We start from the raw sequence: 21,277 nt of genomic DNA, 5'->3' as shown, positions 1-21,277 counted from the left end.
AAAATATTTACACTTTGAGTTAAACCATGAAATTTTTATGTGTTAACATATTCATAAGAATTATCATTTTTCCAGAACATGAACTTTCAATTCAAAGTTCAAGATGGTTTTTAATTATCCAACCCAAAACAGCCCCCGGTTGCACTCTGACGACGTAAATTCAGTTTTTAAGATGTTCTTTGTAAAACCAAGTTATATTTTGTTAGGTTAGCATATCATTATGATATATTATAGGTCTTGAAGTGTTTTAAAATTCAAGTTAGAAGGATCTATTTAGTTTGCGAACAAGTTTGAAATCATTCAAACCATGTTCTTGTTGTTAAAATTTTATACCACAAAATAAGATAGTTATATGAATATGAATTGAATAAGATTATGAACAAGGTTACTACCTCAAGTTACTTAGACAAAGTTACTGAAAAAGATAAGAAATAATCTTGGAATCAAAGAGTGGTGGAGTTAGATCAAAAGGTTGGAAGTAAACTTCTTCAAATGGGTGGTTATTTTGATATGTTCTTGAAAGAGTTTTCTTATGGTGTTTAAGGCTTGTAATTGAAGCTAAATGATGGGGAAAATGCTTGGAGATGATCAAGTATGAAGTTAGGAGTATTTTGAGAGAGAAATGAGGGTGTAGATATGAGAAAATGAAGTGAAGAAATGGTGTTCATTTATAAAAACGTTTTTAGTTTATAAAGAAAGAAAAGGATTCCTAATTTTGTTTTCTTACTAATAATTCATACTATATGACAAATTCTAGTTACCTCATATCTAGGGAAGTAATAATGTTGATTAGGATGTTGATTTTATGTGTATATACCAATAGTAAATACGTATAGAAGCTGGGTATGATACGGGTACATATACCCTAGATATACGTATAGAAATCTTAAGGAAACGGAACGAGAATTCAAATATATCTATCTTTTGTGAATATACTTATATTGTTTTATGTATTTAAGTCCTTAAAAGTGATTAAATACATTATATATACGATACATGTATAAGCATTATAGATTATAAGTATATATATCAAAGAATGTTACGTATAGTTATCGTTTTGAAAACTTAAGTTAGTAGTTTCAAAATATACTTATAACTCATTGTCATTAGTACACAATGAGATGTTAAACCATCCTTAAATCATGTTAAATATATATAAATACATATATATACACAAACGTATAATTATCGTATGTTATATAGTTCGTGATATCATCGGTCATATTGGACGGTCAAACGTTGTGTAAAACTCTTTTCAAAAACACAAGTCTCAATAATTTGGATTGCTTATCATGTTGGTATGGTTTAATTTATGTAAATATTAATCTCATAAGTATAATTTGGTCGGAAAATTCCGGGTCATTACAGTTTTCATGGATGACTTTTCAGTCTTCGGTGATACATTTGAATCATGTCTAGTTAATCTGGAACGAATGCTAATTAGATGCGAACAATCAAATCTAGTACTTAATTGGGAGAAATGCCATTTCATGGTTAAAGAAGGCATCGTTCTTGGACATAAAATTTCAAAAGAAGGAATTGAAGTGGATAGAGCTAAAGTAGATGTAATTGCTAAACTTCCACATCCCACCAATGTTAGAGGAGTTAGGAGTTTTCTAGGGCATGCCGGTTTTTACCGACGTTTCATAAAAGATTTTTCTAAAATTGCCACTCCTATGAATAAACTCCTAGAAAAAGATGCTCCATTCATCTTTTCAGATGAGTGTATCAAATCTTTTAATATTTTTAAAGAAAAACTCACTAAAGCGCCGATCATGATAACACCAAATTGGAATCTACCATTTGAACTAATGTGCGATGCAAGTGATTTTGCAATGGGAGCCGTTTTAGGACAAAGGATTGAAAAACGATTTCAACCTATATATTATGCTAGTAAGACGTTACAAGGAGCACAAACGAACTATACAACTACTGAAAAAGAACTCCTTGCTATTGTCTTTGCTTTTGACAAATTTCTATCATATCTCGTTCTAGCAAAAACGGTGGTCTATACCGACCATTCTGCTCTTAGATACCTATTTTCAAAACAAGATGCTAAACCAAGATTAATCCGTTGGATCTTACTCTTACAAGAGTTTGATATTGAAATCCGAGATAAAAGAGGAGCAGAAAATCTCGCCGCTGATCATCTTTCTCGTCTTGAAAATCCCGAATTAGAAGTTCTAAATGAATCGGCCATACAAGACAACTTTCCTGATGTATATCTATTGAAGATAGATTATAAAGAAATTCCATGGTTTACAGACTATGCAAACTATTTAGTATGTGGATTCCTTGAAAAAGGATTATCGTACCAAAGACTAAAGAAATTCTTCAGTGATATAAAACACTATTTCTGGGAAGATCCACATCTGTTTAAAAGTTGTCCCGATGGAATAATACGTCGATGTGTATGTGGAGATGAAGCTAGTAAAATATTAAACCATTGTCACACAGGACCAACAGGAGGGCATTATGGGCCTCAACTAACAGCAAGAAAAGTTTATGAAGCTGGACTCTATTGGCCTACAATTTACAAAGACGCACACCTTCTTTGCAAATCCTGTGATGCATGTCAAAGGGCCGGAAAAATAAGTCAACGTGATGAAATGCCACAAAATGTCATCCAAGTATGTGAAGTATTTGACATTTGGGGTATTGACTTTATAGGTCCATTTCCAAAATCTCATAATAATCTATATATACTCGTAGCCATTGATTATGTATCTAAATGGGCGGAAGCACAAGCTCTCCCAACTAACGATGCACGAGTTGTAGTCAACTTTTTAAAACGTCTTTTTGCAAGGTTTGGAACACCGAAAACTTTAATAAGTGATCGGGGTACTCATTTCTGTAATAATCAACTTGAGAAAGTTCTTAAAAGATATGGAGTAACTCATAAAATCTCCACCGCATATCATTCACAAACAAGTGGACAAGTTGAAAATACCAACCGAGCTTTAAAACGTATTCTAGAAAAAACCGTAGGATCAAATCCGAAGGAATGGTCCATTAAATTGGAGGATGCACTCTGGGTTTTTAGAACAGCCTACAAAACTCCAATTGGAACCACACCTTTTAGACTTGTTTATGGAAAAGCATGTCATCTTCTAGTAGAAATTGAACACAAAGCATTTTGGGCTTTGAAGACATGTAATCTTGATTTACATGAAGCTGGACGTCTACGATTAAGTTAACTAAACGAATTAGAAGAATTAAGACATGAAGCATACGAAAATTCGTTAATCTATAAGGAAAGAACGAAGAAATGGCATGATAAAAGAATCAGAAGTTCAAAAGAATTTAAAGAAGGAGACAGAGTTCTTCTTTTCAATTCACGATTCAAGCTATTTCCTGGAAAATTGAAATCAAGATGGTCTGGACCATTCATAGTCAAAAGAGTTTTTCCATAAGGAACGATAGAATTAATAAATTTAAATGGGATTGAATTTAAAGTTAATGGTCACAGAGTAAAACATTACATACATGGTCCGATGGAAGTTGACAACGAAGTTAATCACAATTTCGACACCACAGCTAACTAAATGTGGGGAGAATCAAGTCTTTAAAGGATAATATGTATTTCTGTTAGAGTTAGATTGTCTATTTTCGTGTAGTTCTCGAAAATGGAACCCGAATGGTCTTTCCCTAGCAGACCCTAAAGAACTAGTCTTCTCCCCCCATTCTGAATTTTTATTTTTTTAGGTTTTTACAAAATGAAGACTGCCTGTGAACTAAACCATGGTCTAATGCTACACGCTTTGATCACTAAACGTAATAATGACATACTACCGAGTGAACTAGTATCAGTAATCAGAGAAAGAATGGACGGAGTTAGAAAAGAATCCAGATGCGAAGATAATAAGTTACAATTTGGTAAAGGAAAATCAAAATCCGCAGCGAAAAGAAGAGCACGACACCTAGAAAGATGTCACAAATGCGGAAAATGGTCACATGGAGGTAAATGTTCAAATAATCAAACCTATTCAAATACCGAATTTGTTACTTTATGCAGAGACGGACCGTTCATATGTTTAGAAGAAAAGACACTGAATGCTCGAGGTTACGCCTATGTAGCTATGGAAAACCAATTAAACCGACTATCTTATGAATGGGATAGATCATATAACTAAGAAATCTATTTCACAGGTATGTCTGTACAGTTTTTATTTTATTTTTATTTTATTTTTAACCTTTTGATAATAAACGCTAATTTGTTCGCTAAAAAGTATTAAATTGGTATTGAATAAAATTAGGTTTGGCGACCGAAATTATTGATATCATTCAAAAATTTATTACATCACTGCGAAATTTAACGTTTATTCTTAAGGTATAAATATCTTTAATCAATCAACCTAAAATATTTCAAAAATTCGTCATGAGTTAAATTAGGTTTTGGAACCGAAATTACTTTACCGAAAAGAGGGGCGCATATTTTTGATAATATTTGATTGATTAAAGTGGGATAAAAAGCCAAAAAGATTTTTAATTTTATTTTTACCATGTTTTTAAAATTAATATATAAATCTTAAATTAATATTGTAAACTTTGTAAAAACAATATTTTTAAAATTGTAAATATTTGAAAAATTAAAATAAGTTTGGTGTGAATTTTTAATATGAATTTTTAATTTTTAAAATATGAATTTTTAATTTTATGCATTTTAAATTGTAAGTTTGGTGTGAATTTTTAATATGAATTTTTAATTTTTAAAAATATGAATTTTTAATTTTATGCATTTTAAATTGTAAGTTTGGTGTGAATTTTTAATATTAATTTTGAATTTTATAATTAAATTGTGTGAATTTAAAAACAAAAAAATTTACTTTATCTCATTAAGTTAAAAATATGATTTTTAAAATTCGTCGTAAGTTGAAGACTAGGTCTTTGAACCGAAATTGCTTTACCCAAGGGAGGGACGAGAACTTTTATTATCATTATTTTTAATCTTATTGAATTAAAGTATGCCAAAAACATTAAAAAACCAAAAATCTTAGCTTTTAAAACAATCGCTACAAAAATACAAATTTTAAAATTTTGTCGAGGGACAGACTAGGACATCGATCCGAAACGACCTCGTCCTCAATAATAAGGGAAACAAAATTTTAAAAATTATTTACTTACTTGTTTTATAAGTTAAAGATTATAAAAAAAAAATCAAAAAAATTATACCAAACTCCGCGACTCGTGGAGTTTGAAGGCCCAAACACCGCGAGTCGCGGGAGGACCGAAAATCAGAAAAAAATAAAAAGAGCTGAACAATCAGTCTCAGTCCACACAACCCAAAACAGAAAAAAAAACTGCGAACATACTCCACAAAAACCCGAAAAATACACCCCAAATTCACAATTTTTAACCGTTAATCACCAAATCTTTTACTAAAATCATGTTGAGAAGGATGCTATCTAGGAATTACTCAAAAAATACGGTAAATTTCTACACCTAAACACCATTTAATCTGAAATTTGGTGTTCTTGAGCAATTTTTTTTCCAATTTGATTTTGATGCTTTTTAAGTGTAATTATGCTTAAATTGTTTATGTATTATGCTTGTATAACCTAGATTGATGTTATTTAACATGATTAGAAGCCTTAAACTTCAATTTTTGAGTAATCTAGTGTTTGTGTTCTTGAGCAATTTGGGGCTTTTTGATATAAACAGGTTATGGCCGATTTTTGTCATGAATTGTTGCTAAATTAAGTAGTGTAACATGTCTAGGTAGTTAAATGATCCAAACTTTGAGCCTAAACATGATTTTGAGAATTAAAGTGGACTTTTTCAAGTCTAAAATTCATGAACTTGATTTTTGAGAGATAATGCCATTTGAAACTTATTTAATTGCTAGTAATGATTATTTTGACATGTTAATTGAGTTGAATGCTTATGAACTTGGCGAACATTTTCGTATATGCTTATTTGAAAAAGTGTAGATTTGATAAAAATGTGAAAATGAGCTTAAGTTTGATATAAATTTATCATGTCATTGTGATTATTTTGATTGATGATTTTGCTGACACTAATGCATATTTGGATGCACAAAAATTGTGTTTGATGTGTTTTGCAGACTGAAAGGGGTGAATCTTCATCCCAAGCCCGCAATGCTCCTGCTGAGAATGCGGAACAACAGGAGGTGGATAACTACTACAAGCAGGATATACCTCATCCAGTCATGACCTTTTCTGATATGCACTTGGAAGAGTTGCACCCGAACCTGAGATTTGATAGACTTTGGATAGATTATCCAAAATATCAAAGGGGTTTGCATACTCTTCATTCTAAGGTTGTTGAGGTACCGAGGGTCATAGAATGGGGACCCTTAGAAGCTGTAGAATTGGCCGGGCCAATTAGAGAATTACTTGTACAGAGGTATGGTATTTGTGACACCCCCAAAATAGGGCCTAGGGTATTTGTGACTAATTATATCAAATCACAGTTGTATATACGAGAACGACTCTATATGAGACGTTTTGAATAAAACATTTATTAATAAAACAGCGAAAGCATTAAAAGTTTTACATCAAATTTAAACTGAAATAATAATAATAGTCTTAATGCAAAGTAAATGTAATGAAATGAAGACTCCACGTAGCAGCATTCAATTCATCAGGTAGCAATCATGGCAATCATCTTATTCGTCACCTGAGACAAAACATGCTTAAAGTGTCAACCAAAAAGGTTGGTGAGTTCATTAGTTTATCAAAATCAATCATTTTCGTTATAATAATAGGCCACAAGATTTCAGTTTCATAAATATCCGTACACTAGCAAGTGTATAAAAGCATTCTATAAGTTGTAGGCACCCAGTAACAAGCTTAACGTTCATGTTTTACCCTCTGAAAGTACACCGAATCAGGTGTGTTATATAAACCTCGAATTACTAAAGCATCCCATAGTCAGGATAGGGTTGTCAGGCCCAATAGATCTATCTTTAGGATTCGCGCCTACCGTACATAGACAGGTAGTTTAATGTTACCAAGCTAAGGGTATATTTCTGGTTTAAACCCACATAGAATTAGTTTTAGTACTTGTGCCTATTTCGTAAAACATTTATAAAACAACGCATGTATTCTCAGCCCAAAAATATATATAAAAAGGGAGTAATGAAACTCACCTTAAATAGCAGTTGAAGTATTCCACGCAAGAAAGGAAAGTAAAGCAAGTAAGTGACCGAGATATTAACTAGAAGTAGTTCTTTAAGAGAGAAATGAGAGATTAAGGTGTAAGTTTGAAATGAGAAATGTATGTGGTATTTATAGTTGAAAATGTTAGGTAAAAAAAAATTAAAATAAAATAAGTAAATCTTAAAAGTTAAAATAAGAAAAATTATTTTGTATTTTTATTAAAAGTAAATCTTAAAAGTTAAAATAAGAAAAAGTAGTTTGTATTTTTATTAAAAGTAAAATCTTAAAAGTTAAAATAAGAAAAAGTAGTTTGTATTTTTATTAAAAGTAAAATCTTAAAAGTTAAAATAAGAAAAAGTAGTTTGTATTTTTATTAAAAGTAAAATCTTAAAAGTTAAAATAAGAAAAAGTAGTTTGTATTTTTATTAAAAGTAAATCTTAAAAGTTAAAATAAGAAAAAGTAGTTTGTATTTTTATTAAAAGTAAATCTTAAAAGAAAAGTAGTTTGTATTTTTATTAAAAGTAAATCTTAAAAGAAAAAGTAGTTTGTATTTTTGTATTTATTTATTAAAAGTAGATATAGTTTTGATTTTTTTTTGTATAAAATTCTAAAAAAAAAAATTTGTTTAATATATTTCTAAGAACATTTAACATTTTATTTCTATATTTGTTTAATTATTAAATACGAATTTTATATAAAAATTATTATTATATTTAGTTTTTATAAAAATTAAAATTTATGATTATTAATTTATAGTTTTTATTAGTTTTATAAATGTTATAATATTATGTATTATTTAGTTAATTATATATTCTATTAACTAAATAACAAAAGTAATATAAATATTATATATATATTCATTGATGTAATTATGTTATATTATATATCATAATCTTATTTATAATATTTATAATTATATTATTTATTTTAAGCGTACGTTTATTCGGTCAACGTTAAATTTATTCGTATATAACAACTCTAGGTATTTTAGTAAAATCGGAAGTCGAAAAGTGAGGGTTGTTATAGTACCTACCCGTTAAAAGAAATTTCGTCCCGAAATTTAGTTTTTGCCATCAATCGGCGTTGTTCGTACCTAGACGAGGATATTTACGTTTTATCTGGTCTTCACGTTCCCAGGTAGGTTCGGGGCCTTTCGTGAATTTCAACGGATAGAATATTGTTCTGTTTCATGCATTTAAATAATACGAACCCTAATTTCTTACAGGTTCTTCTATAAAGTGCATTTTATCATTAATGCGGAGGTTATCTAAAGGATTAATAAGAGTGTCATTTGACTAGGTTATCCTCAAAAGGGATGATGGTGTTATACGAGCATTTTAGTAAACTGAACACATGAAATGTGTTATGAATAGTATTGAGCTTATTTAAAACTTTGAGTGTTTATGTCACAATATTAGGGTAGACAAAACAGAGAGTAGTTCATGAAAATTATAGTCATGAAGTTTGATAGAGATCATCATTGTTTACAACAAGAATATTGTAATGATGAATATAAGTTGAAAAAATAAAGTTTTATCACTACTGAATAATATGGATAAAATGATTTGATTATAGGAAGCGTATAAACGAAGCTATTGTAAAAGAGTGAATGAGAAATTAAATGTTCGCCTTAACTTTTGACGTAGTCACGATTGATTTTCGGAATTCAAGGGATTAAAGGAAATCTTCGTAATCCATAAGATTTGATTCTCCGGTAATTAAGGAATTTGAAATTTTCTTTGATTAAATGAAGTGAATTGCTTCAATTGCTGTGTTTGGAATTTTGCTATAAATTAGCTTCTTCCGTTTCATTATCTTCACCACTTCTATACTTTCTTCCTCAATTCATACTTCCAAAGATTGTGAGAATGCTCCATCTAGTTCTTATCCTGGATATTTTTCTGACTATCATTTCAGTCATTCTTCTTTTTTATTTACCACTAGAGGAATTTGTTTTCTTCTACTATTACCTTGGGGTTATAGTGTTTTTAATTCTCCCATGTCTTTACGTTGCAATACGTATTGATATACACGGTTTGTAATTTCGGTATCGTTATCGGGTTACATATTTTCCCTTATATGTCGGAGCTCTTTGCCTTTTTATTCTCCTCTCGACTCTAAGTAAAGCGAGTAATGGTCCAGAATTTGTAGGTATGAAGTTTTGAAATGGACCTACTGTTCTAAGCGTAATATCACGATTTGATTTGGTAAATTACCAGAATTACTGAGGATAGAACTATCAAAAATATATTTTCTTGATATGTTCAGAGATTAAGTAGAATGTAAGAGTCGTGTAATATGGCAAATGATGATTATAAAGTCTATGAATCATCATCTTCCATTAAAAATTTAGCATGACTTACTGTAATATAATCACGTTGGCCTGACGTCATTATATTATACTAACTCATGCTTCAATTCTCAACACTACTTCAAATCATTTAAAATTTGAATTTAAATTTTACGGAATATAGAAACTTAAACAGTTTTCCTTTATGATTTAATAGAGATATTGCAAAGAGATAATTAATTGCGAACAAGAATCATTATGAAGATATCTTTAGAAATATCGAGGATATTTATAACGAAAGATACGATGATATTTTAGAATTTCTAAAATCGATGGATAATGAAGAAATTCTTCTGTAAGGATTTAGAATGCGTAAAAAGATCTTCTGTGATTTCCTTCAGAAATTGAATCATCTAGATTCTTTGGTTATAGGTTTAGTCCTTGGGATTTTTCCTTGGTCTCCTTCATGTTTTGCTCAATCCGTCTTTCAATACCATATATTCTTTTGAGCTTTTCCAACACACAATTCTTTATTATCAAGCTTCTGGTCATTAAGGCCATCTACAGCTTTTACTGCTTCATCAGCATTCTCAAGGTTAAATGATCTGAATCATTGATTATCAATCCGATATGTTTTCAAGGATTTTGAAGAATGTACAATGTAATATATTAATGTGAATGTTAGATATTTCTTGGGTATTACCTACCCGTTAAAATATTTTCACAATCAACAGTTTGTACAAAAGAATTTTTAAATACAATCTTTATGAAAATATACATACATATATATTTTCTTCAGATGTAATTGTGGATTTAATAAGTTAATATAATATTAAACTCATTTGATTTACGGTTGAAACGAGAATAAATAATCTCCAAAACTTTAGAGATTACATAATCGTCGCGGAATATTTCTTTAATGAAGTTATGAATCAATACTTCATCGTTCATTGTTATTAATATACCTCAGTAAATGATGTTGATGCTCGTGGATTTCTTGTGAAATTCATAAGGCACAAATGATGTTTTCGAGAAATTTTCGAGTACATCGAAAAATAGGAGTGTAAAATCACACATGCATTTGAATAACACACTTAGTTTATTATGAAATGGAGTTTATTGTACTGAAGCAGTGATTAATGATTGTTAAGTCATTAATGAAGGATGTACATCATAGCGTATTAGTGATATGAATTAACCAAGTAGTACATACTAGTTAAGATTCACACGTAATAGTTTAGTACGAAAAGATTTATTATTGTTCCAAACCATATATATATATAAAGTATACATATATAATTCTTCAGGAAGAATGAGTCAATACATCTTAACTCATTATTACTAATATTCCTTAGTATCTATGGGCGTATGATGTTGATGTTTGAGGTACCGATTATGATGTTGAGACGTGGGATGCTGATGTTGTTGTTGGTGAAGCTGATGCTGTTGGTGGTGATGCTGATAGTACTGGTGGTGCTGGTGCTGCTGGTGCTGCTGTTGGTGCTGCTTGTGGTACTTGGTTAGTAAGTGTGAGCCTAGCTACCAAATCGCGCACTATTTACTCCAGGGTTTCTACTTTACGCTCGAGTCTATGGATTTGTTCTACCCATTCCTCTGTAAGGTTTGTCAATTCTTGATATTTAGTTCGAAGTCTTCTAACTTCTTCTAATAACCCTTTCTGGTTAGAATTCGGGAGTAGAGGACGAATATTGTCGTTGGTTACATCGAGTCGACCTTCGAGGCGGAAAATCCTTGCGAAAAGAGTGAAAACGGTATTTCGAACAGGTTTGCCGGTAAGCGGATCGAGTACTCTGACGTTTGGTGGTAAGTTTGGCTCGTGATAAGGAGTACCTTCTTCATTTCTCCATAGGGTGAGTATTTCGCGAACCCATCCACATTTTCTAAAGAAATCACGGTAATTGATCGGTGGGTGTGCTCCTGTCACGCTATCTTTGGAGCTAGAAGAACTTGAGGAATTAGGTGAGAAATCCATATTATGTGTTTGGAATAGGGTTTAATATGAAATGGGTGTTGAATATTGAATGATATATTCGTCTCCTTGAATACGTATATATAGCAGAAAGATTTCCGTAATTTACGGAGGAAATTTAGGAAAAATGTTAGACAAGGTCTATTGGGAATAGATATGCTAAGATATGATTTGTCTATACTCCAATAATGGTAGTATGACGTGTCGAGATTATAAAATGATAAGTATGTAATCTAATAATCTTTCGATTAAAGTCTTTCAATTCGTATACTGTGATAACCCAATGACATTTCCCGATTCGCAAACCGATGCATAAAGGCATAAGGCATATAGGTTCGTGATATAACAGGGAGTTATATACGTTTGAGTATGAATTATAGGAGTTTCAAAAATCTTGGATAATATTTCATGTAATACATATGTAATACACAAAACCAGGATAGATGACTAAGTGAGTTGTTCTTAATAAGTTCACCACTTATCAAGTGCGTAAGTGACTAAGTGTTGTATGATCACTATAGTCAGGTTTGATATTGTGCACCATACCCAAACATCTATGCCACCGCCGAGTCACTTGAATGATCAATTGTTACCGGTTGGCCCAGGAATTCTCGACCAAAATCTAAGTTTGGCATTCAAAATTCACAAGCGTCCCATAGTGGTACCAAGGATCACCCTAGGCCTTAAGTAGCGTTGACGTTCGAGTAATTTCACATTATCGTGTATGTTATAATCTTAAGATTTAAGTATAGTTTCTAAGGTATAGTGTAGCATTTATCAATTAAAGGCAACAATTAAAGGCACTATGGTCAAGGAAAGTTGTAGTCCTACATTGCTAAGGTACCTAATTGTATAAGGCACACATAAAATGCAATCCTGGTTCTCTACAACAACCTGCTCTGATACCAATCTGTCACACCCCCAAAATAGGGCCTAGGGTATTTGTGACTAATTATATCAAATCACAGTTGTATATACGAGAACGACTCTATATGAGACGTTTTGAATAAAACATTTATTAATAAAAAGGCGAAAGCATTAAAAGTTTTACATCAAATTTAAACTGAAATAATAATAATAGTCTTAATGCAAAGTAAATGTAATGAAATGAAGACTCCACGTAGCAGCATTCAATTCATCAGGTAGCAATCATGGCAATCATCTTATTCGTCACCTGAGACAAAACATGCTTAAAGTGTCAACCAAAAAGGTTGGTGAGTTCATTAGTTTATCAAAATCAATCATTTTCGTTATAATAATAGGCCACAAGATTTCAGTTTCATAAATATCCGTACACTAGCAAGTGTATAAAAGCATTCTATAAGTTGTAGGCACCCAGTAACAAGCTTAACGTTCATGTTTTACCCTCTGAAAGTACACCGAATCAGGTGTGTTATATAAACCTCGAATTACTAAAGCATCCCATAGTCAGGATAGGGTTGCCAGGCCCAATAGATCTATCTTTAGGATTCGCGCCTACCGTACATAGACAGGTAGTTTAATGTTACCAAGCTAAGGGTATATTTCTGGTTTAAACCCACATAGAATTAGTTTTAGTACTTGTGCCTATTTCGTAAAACATTTATAAAACAACGCATGTATTCTCAGCCCAAAAATATATATAAAAAGGGAGTAATGAAACTCACCTTAAATAGCAGTTGAAGTATTCCACGCAAGAAAGGAAAGTAAAGCAAGTAAGTGATCGAGATATTAACTAGAAGTAGTTCTTTAAGAGAGAAATGAGAGATTAAGGTGTAAGTTTGAAATGAGAAATGTATGTGGTATTTATAGTTGAAAATGTTAGGTAAAAAAAAATTAAAATAAAATAAGTAAATCTTAAAAGTTAAAATAAGAAAAATTATTTTGTATTTTTATTAAAAGTAAATCTTAAAAGTTAAAATAAGAAAAAGTAGTTTGTATTTTTATTAAAAGTAAAATCTTAAAAGTTAAAATAAGAAAAAGTAGTTTGTATTTTTATTAAAAGTAAAATCTTAAAAGTTAAAATAAGAAAAAGTAGTTTGTATTTTTATTAAAAGTAAAATCTTAAAAGTTAAAATAAGAAAAAGTATTTTGTATTTTTATTAAAAGTAAATCTTAAAAGTTAAAATAAGAAAAAGTAGTTTGTATTTTTATTAAAAGTAAAATCATAAAAGTTAAAATAAGAAAAAGTAGTTTGTATTTTTATTAAAAGTAAAATCTTAAAAGTTAAAATAAGAAAAAGTATTTTGTATTTTTATTAAAAGTAAATCTTAAAAGTTAAAATAAGAAAAAGTAGTTTGTATTTTTATTAAAAGTAAATCTTAAAAGTTAAAATAAGAAAAAGTAGTTTGTATTTTTATTAAAAGTAAATCTTAAAAGTTAAAATAAGAAAAAGTAGTTTGTATTTTTATTAAAAGTAAATCTTAAAAGTTAAAATAAGAAAAAGTAGTTTGTATTTTTATTAAAAGTAAATCTTAAAAAAAAAGTAGTTTGTATTTTTATTAAAAGTAAATCTTAAAAGAAAAAGTAGTTTGTATTTATTTATTAAAAGTAGATATAGTTTTGATTTTTTTTTTGTATAAAATTATAAAAAAAAAATTTGTTTAATATATTTCTAAGAACATTTAACATTTTATTTCTATATTTGTTTAATTATTAAATACGAATTTTATATAAAAATTATTATTATATTTAGTTTTTATAAAAATTAAAATTTATGATTATTAATTTATAGTTTTTATTAGTTTTATAAATGTTATAATATTATGTATTATTTAGTTAATTATATATTCTATTAACTGAATAACAAAAGTAATATAAATATTATATATATATTCATTGATGTAATTATGTTATATTATATATCATAATCTTATTTATAATATTTATAATTATATTATTTATTTTAAGCGTACGTTTATTCGGTCAACGTTAAATTTATTCGTATATAACAACTCTAGGTATTTTAGTAAAATCGGAAGTCGAAAAGTGAGGGTTGTTATAAGTATAGAGTTGAATGATCGGGTAGCTAGTTTAACCGATCGTTCTTTTATTAGATTTTTGTTAGGCGGTTTGATGCGCCACATGTCTTTACTAGACATGGCTCAGGCTTTACGTATATATACGCCTGAAGAGTTAGCATCTGCCGATTGTAGAGGGTTGATACTAAATGGTAGAAAGATAGATGAAAATTTTGATACACACGGTGTGTGGAGTCAAATGACAAGCCATCACCGTTTCAAAGGGGGAAATTACTCTTATTTGGATATAGATAGAGCTGAATTAAGAGTAATTCATAGGTTTTTAGCTAATTCGATTACACAAAGGGGTAAGAACAAGGAAAAAGTAAATGAACAGGATTTGTTTTACCATATGTGTATTCGAGACCCACAAAGCGCTGTAAGTATACCGTATTGTGTGGGTTATTATTTATCAGCTATGGTTCGGGGGATGAGACCGCATAGCATAATAGGAGGTGGTATTTTTATTACTTTGATTGGTGAATATCTCGGTGTGGATATAAGTCGCGGGGGATTATTAGTAGAAGAACCAGAACCCCACGATACTATAGGTTTAAATGTATACCATGGTGCGAAAGTGTTGAAGAGGCAAAATAACGCCGTAGTACAATACCATGGTAGACATCCACAGGTTGAGAGAAACCAACAGCAAGGTAATGTAGGAGGGGGGAATGAGATGCAAGAAATGCAAAGGTTTATAGCTTCTCAGGAGTACGAAAATTCTAGACAGAGAGCATTTGAAGATTGGCAAGTTCATCAGAACCAAATCATAGCTCATTGCCAACATATAGGTAGAAACTATATTCCTACACCGAAACCCATCTTCCCTCCCTGGTCTATAGAGATGCAGCCACCGTATCCTACGTATAACCCTGCCGAAGCATTCTATAGCACCTATGGTTATGCCTGGAACCCCTATTGGTATCAATATCATCCCTAGTCTACTTATTTTTTTTATTTTATAATTTGTAATGATTGATACATTTAATACTTTTGTTAATATTGTAATAGATTTTATAATTGTCTAACTTTTATTCTTAGATTTTAATAATTTTTGAATGTGGGGTAATATACCAAACTTCAAAAATATGTATATATGTTTGCAGTTTATCTTATGTACACAACATGGTAAAAAAAACGCATTTTCAAAGACTGGCATTAAGTTCAGCAAAAGCAACTAATTTTGACGACAAGATGCAAAATATATGTGAAATAACAACAAGACGGATTGAACAAGTGATGTGCACCATTTATCATTCAGCAAACAAACGCCAATATATTTGGAAACTTTGGTAAAAATTTAATCATTTTCACAAAAATCACCCTCAATAATTTAAATTGTTACTGATTTCTTGCAAATGAGGGCATTGCAAGATCTTAAGTGTGGGAAGGGGTTAAATTCTTTCGGATTTTAAAATTTTTATCTTAAACACTTGGTTACCATTAAAAATACTAGTAAAGCAGTAGTTGTATTAGAATCTAGTGCTCTCTGATAATAAAGAATAGCTCTAGTCTTATATACTGACTACCCAATTCTAGTAAAATTTTTTAAAAAATTTTTCAATTAAATGAACTCAAAATCATGTTTATACATATTTATGAACGATAAAACTAGGTTTTAACACCGAAATTATTGTTACCTCAAAAAGGACATAAATTGAGAAACAAACCAAAATGTTAAAATTCATTTAAAATGGAATAGAGGACGATAAAAAGGAAAATAAAAGCCAAGTGTGGGAATATTTACCAAGTTATCTTAAACATATGTCACATATCTGTAACAAATAACTGAAAATACTTTTGCTTTGAACTAAAATAAACTGTTTTACCCGATGAAAGAAAAGAAGAGATGGATCTACACGATGAATCTATTCCATCATTAAAAGGAAGTAAAGTCTTCCGAAAAAGACACGCGCTTCTTGATTTAGGTCATGAAGTTGTCGTCCAGACCAGCTGTAGGTTGACGAAAAATCTAGAAAAGTCATCACTAAAATCAGCAGGAAATCCACGGACCTCAGCATTAAACAGGGTCGCCAAGTGGTCAGATTTATCCTAACCATGAGAAGGATTTATCTCGTACAATGGGGGGCACCATGAAAATTAGCTGGATAAGACTAATGAATCAGATCCCCAGAAAGGATAATCTCCTTAAAGATTAAAAATCAGCTTTTAAGCCTGATATTACTCAATCCTAGAGATTGACCTTAAAGATTGAGAATTCAAACTCATGGAATTCAATGATATCTAAACTCGAGCTTGAACGAGAAAATATTTTGATCAAAATTACAAACCGATTTGTTTTCTGAAAACCCTATTTTCAAAGCGTTCATTACCATTGAACGTAAAATCCTAGGAATTCACCTGGAATTCATTAGATTACCTGAACCAAATCGGGTGTCAACCGTAAGAACGGTGGTTGCATAGTGGTCAAAGACAGGACCTTGTGCCAGACCGAAAAATTATGAGGGTGAGCTTTACTATTGCTCCTACAAAGGATAGTAATTGCGTCTGACACGTTATAGACCATAATTAAAAGCATGTCAGGGGACATTGCCTTAACAGTTGCTTGTTCAACGCTTTCCTTTACAACCGGACGGTAGTTTACCGAAAGGTAATATACGGAGCAAGTAAACTGGACGTGTTGCTTCCCAAATACAAGGTTAGCAAGTAGGTGACACAAAACTGCAAGTTTTGAGCTAAAATTTTCAAATCTGAAACCCACCAAACCCACAAAAATATTTTGCAAACACCGGTAAAGGGTTATTCCGAAAAACTTATCTAGGGTAAAAACTAGATTTAATTTTCAAAAGATCAAATGTTTTCATAAAGATCCAATTTCTTTAATGGATCTAAATTTTTATAGTCATGTGGGACTGTAAACCATATCGTTACTACCATTGTTTATACCGCCATATAGAAATCACTGATGTACAAAGTGTGAAGAATAAAGAAGTGATTCTAGTATTTCAAGACGATATTGCTTGAGGACAAGCAACGCTCAAGTGTGGGAATATTTGATAATGCTAAAAACGAACATATATTTCATAGCATTATTCCTCAAGAAAGACAAGCTTTTAGTTGCAATTGTTCTATTTACAAGTGATATTCGTTTAAATAATAAAAGGCGAAGACAAAAGACAGATTCGACGAATTGAAGACGCAAACGACCAAAAGGCTCAAAAGTACAAAAGACAATCAAAGAGGTTCCAATTATTGATAAGAAACGTCTCGAAATTACAAGAGTACAAGATTCAAAACGCAAAGTACAAAATATTAAATTGTACGCAAGGACGTTCGAAAATCCGAAACCGGGACCAGAGTCAACTCTCAACGCTCGACGCAACGGACTAAAAATTACAAGTCAACTATGCACATAAATATAATATAATATTTAAATAATTCTTATAATTATTTATATATTATAATAAATAATAAAAACCATCGGCAAGAAAGACTCCAAAAGGGACTGAGCTGTAATTTCAATCTCCGCGACTCGCGGAGTTTGAAGGCCAAAAATGCCGCGAGTCGCGGAGCCCCAAGTTTTGAAACTCCCTATAAAGCCAACCGAATTCTGAGCATTTTAAACACAATATATCCATCCATCTCTCTATCTATATCGTAAAATATATATATATATATATATATATATATATATATATATATATATATATATATATATATATATATATATATATATATATATATATATATATATATATATATATATATATATTTATAATTTATATTTTAATTTTAATTATAATTCTAATAATAAGGGTATGTTAGCGAATGTTGTAAGGGTGTAAGTCGAAATTCTGTCCGTGTAACGCTACGCTATTTTTAATCATTGTAAGTTATGTTCAACTTTTTCATATTAATGTCTCGTAGCTAAGTTATTATTATGCTTATTTAATCCGAAGTAATCATGATGTTGGGCTAATTACTAAAATTGGGTAATTGGGCTTTGTACCATAATTTGGGTTTGGATAAAAGAACGACACTTGTGGAAATTAGAATATGGGTTATTAATGGGTTTTATATTAACTAAACAATACCTTGTTAATTTAATATACAAACTTATAATTCGACGTATTTATATATTATCATATACACTCGATCGGACACGATGGGCGGGGTATTTATATGTACGAATAATCGTTCATTTAACCGGACACGGGAATGGATTAATAGCCACTAGAATAATTAAAACAGGGGTGAAATTATGTACAAGGACACTTGGTATAATTGATAACAAAATATTAAAACCTTGGGTTACACTCAGTCGACATTCTGGTGTAATTATTAAACAAAGTATTAAAATCTTGTTACAGTTTAAGTCCCCAATTAGTTGGAATATTTAACTTCGGGTATAAGGATAATTTGACGAGGACACTCGCACTTTATATTTATGACTGATGGACTGTTATGGACAAAAACCAAACGGACATATTAAATAATCCAGGACAAAGGACAATTAACCCATGGGCATAAAACTAAAATCAACACATCAAACATCATGATTACGGAAGTTTAAATAAGCATAATTCTTTTATTTCATATTTAATTTCCTTTATTTTATATTTAATTGCACTTCTAATTATCGCATTTTTATTTTTATTGTATTTAATTGCACTTTTAATTATCGTACTTTTTAATTATCGCAAGTTTATTTTATTGCATTTTTATTATTTGCAATTTCATTATCGTTATTTACTTTACGCTTTAATTTAAATCTTGTATTTATTTTTAATATTTTACATTTGGTTTTAACTGCGACTAAAGTTTTAAAATCGACAAACCGGTCATTAAACGGTAAAAACCCCCCTTATAATAATAATATTACTTATATATATTTGTATTTTTATAAAAGTAAACTAATATAGCGTTAAGCTTTGTTTAAAGATTTCCCTGTGGAACGAACCGGACTTACTAAAAACTACACTACTGTACGATTAGGTACACTGCCTATAAGTGTTGTAGCAAGGTTTAAGTATATCCATTCTATAAATAAATAAATATCTTGTGTAAAATTGTATCGTATTTAATAGTATTTCCTGCTAAACTTTAATAGTATTTTATATACACCTCGCGAAACATCAGTGTTTTAGCCACAAACTCTAAAAATCAACTTGATTCTCCATAATTGATGTTAAAAAGCTGTAATGATGATCAAAACTCTTTCTAATCAACCTAATACACCTTCGTTGAACTTATCACGAGAATCTAAACGTCAGATTATCAGATTCGATTATACCGAATCTAATTCAATAAACCGAATGTGCACAGATTCTGTAATCTTCAATCTCTGGATCAATCTAGTGATGTAATATCACTCCCCGGAAGCTCTGATACCAATTGATAGGTCAGATCATATTGAGATTGAGAGAAATGATAAGATAGAATGAGATTCGGTAAGAGAGAGAATCGGTACAAATTATATTCCACAGCTTCTAGAACTCAGTTACAATGCAATGGCTATCTAATTAGGACTACTTAGGTTCCTTATATAGCCCTCTTCTAAGGAACCTTCATTTAAGCTTATTTCACATTAACACTATACAACTTCGGGGTCCTAACAATGATAATAATAATAATAAATATTAGATAATAATAGTAACGACGATAGTAATAATAATAATAATAATCATTTTTAATAATAATACAAAAATTAATGATAATTCAGTTGGCCATATCTTTTAATCCATTCATCGAAACCACACGACTTCTAAATGAAAAGTTATTTATTTTTCGCCAGCTTTTCAACGACATGCATATCATATACCTTATCTCAGTAGCATATGTATTAAATTCATGATTTATCATAAACTATATAATGACAAAAATAAACATTCAAGCATCCATAATCATATATACTCGAGTACTAGTCGGGGATACACTATTAATATATAAAAGATAGGATATGATAGGATATGAATGCTCACGTATCAATATTGTGATTCAATATTGCAGGAAAGTACGTAGACTCAGCGGAGATTTTAAACACTAGATTGACCTTACGAGCATACCCCCGAACATTACCCATAACCTCCATAGATATAACACAGAATTTCCTTATCTCTATCCTGCTCGAAAAACCCGTTTTGAAAATAACTCGCTCATGACCTCGTCGTAATATTTTAGGTATAATACTATTAATAACGCTACTTAATAATATTAATACCAATAATAAGATGAATATTAATTATCTTAATATTAATAATAATATTAATATTAATAATGTATATATATATTTCTATCTCTTGAGAAAATGAATGATGGAATGAATTAGAACTGAACTCGTTCGATATTTAAAGGAGTGTTAAGCCCACCTACTACTCATGCAATCGCATGGGAATGTGAGGGAGGCCTCATGCGATCGCATGAGGTCTATTTACAGCTCATGTTCGACCAATAAAGGCTGCCGACGGTTTTAGTTTAATATAAATAATTATATATATATATATATATATATATATATATATATATATATATATATATGTATGTATTTATATATATATATGTATATATATATATATATATGTATATATATATATATATGTATATTTAATCTTTATAACTAATTATATATTATATTATATTCACGTGTAAAGTTGACTTGTAAATTTAGTTCCAATGACTCGTACGTTGTCACTCGACTTATGTCCCGGTTCCGGTTTCTCGAACGCATTTTTGTACGCTTAGAAAACTTGTATTTTACGTTTTGCGACGTGTACCTTTATCAATAATTAGACTTAATCATCTATAAACTATATTACTTGAAGTATAACTTTTACATTTGAGTGTTGTGGTCATTTGCTTCTATAATTTGTCGTCTCATTATATATACATATGCATATATATATATATATAATAGTA

The sequence above is a fragment of the Rutidosis leptorrhynchoides genome, chromosome 10 (genome assembly GCF_046630445.1).
Source record: "Rutidosis leptorrhynchoides isolate AG116_Rl617_1_P2 chromosome 10, CSIRO_AGI_Rlap_v1, whole genome shotgun sequence".
Classification (NCBI taxonomy): domain Eukaryota; kingdom Viridiplantae; phylum Streptophyta; class Magnoliopsida; order Asterales; family Asteraceae; genus Rutidosis; species Rutidosis leptorrhynchoides.
Note: the sequence above shows the minus strand (reverse complement) of the source record.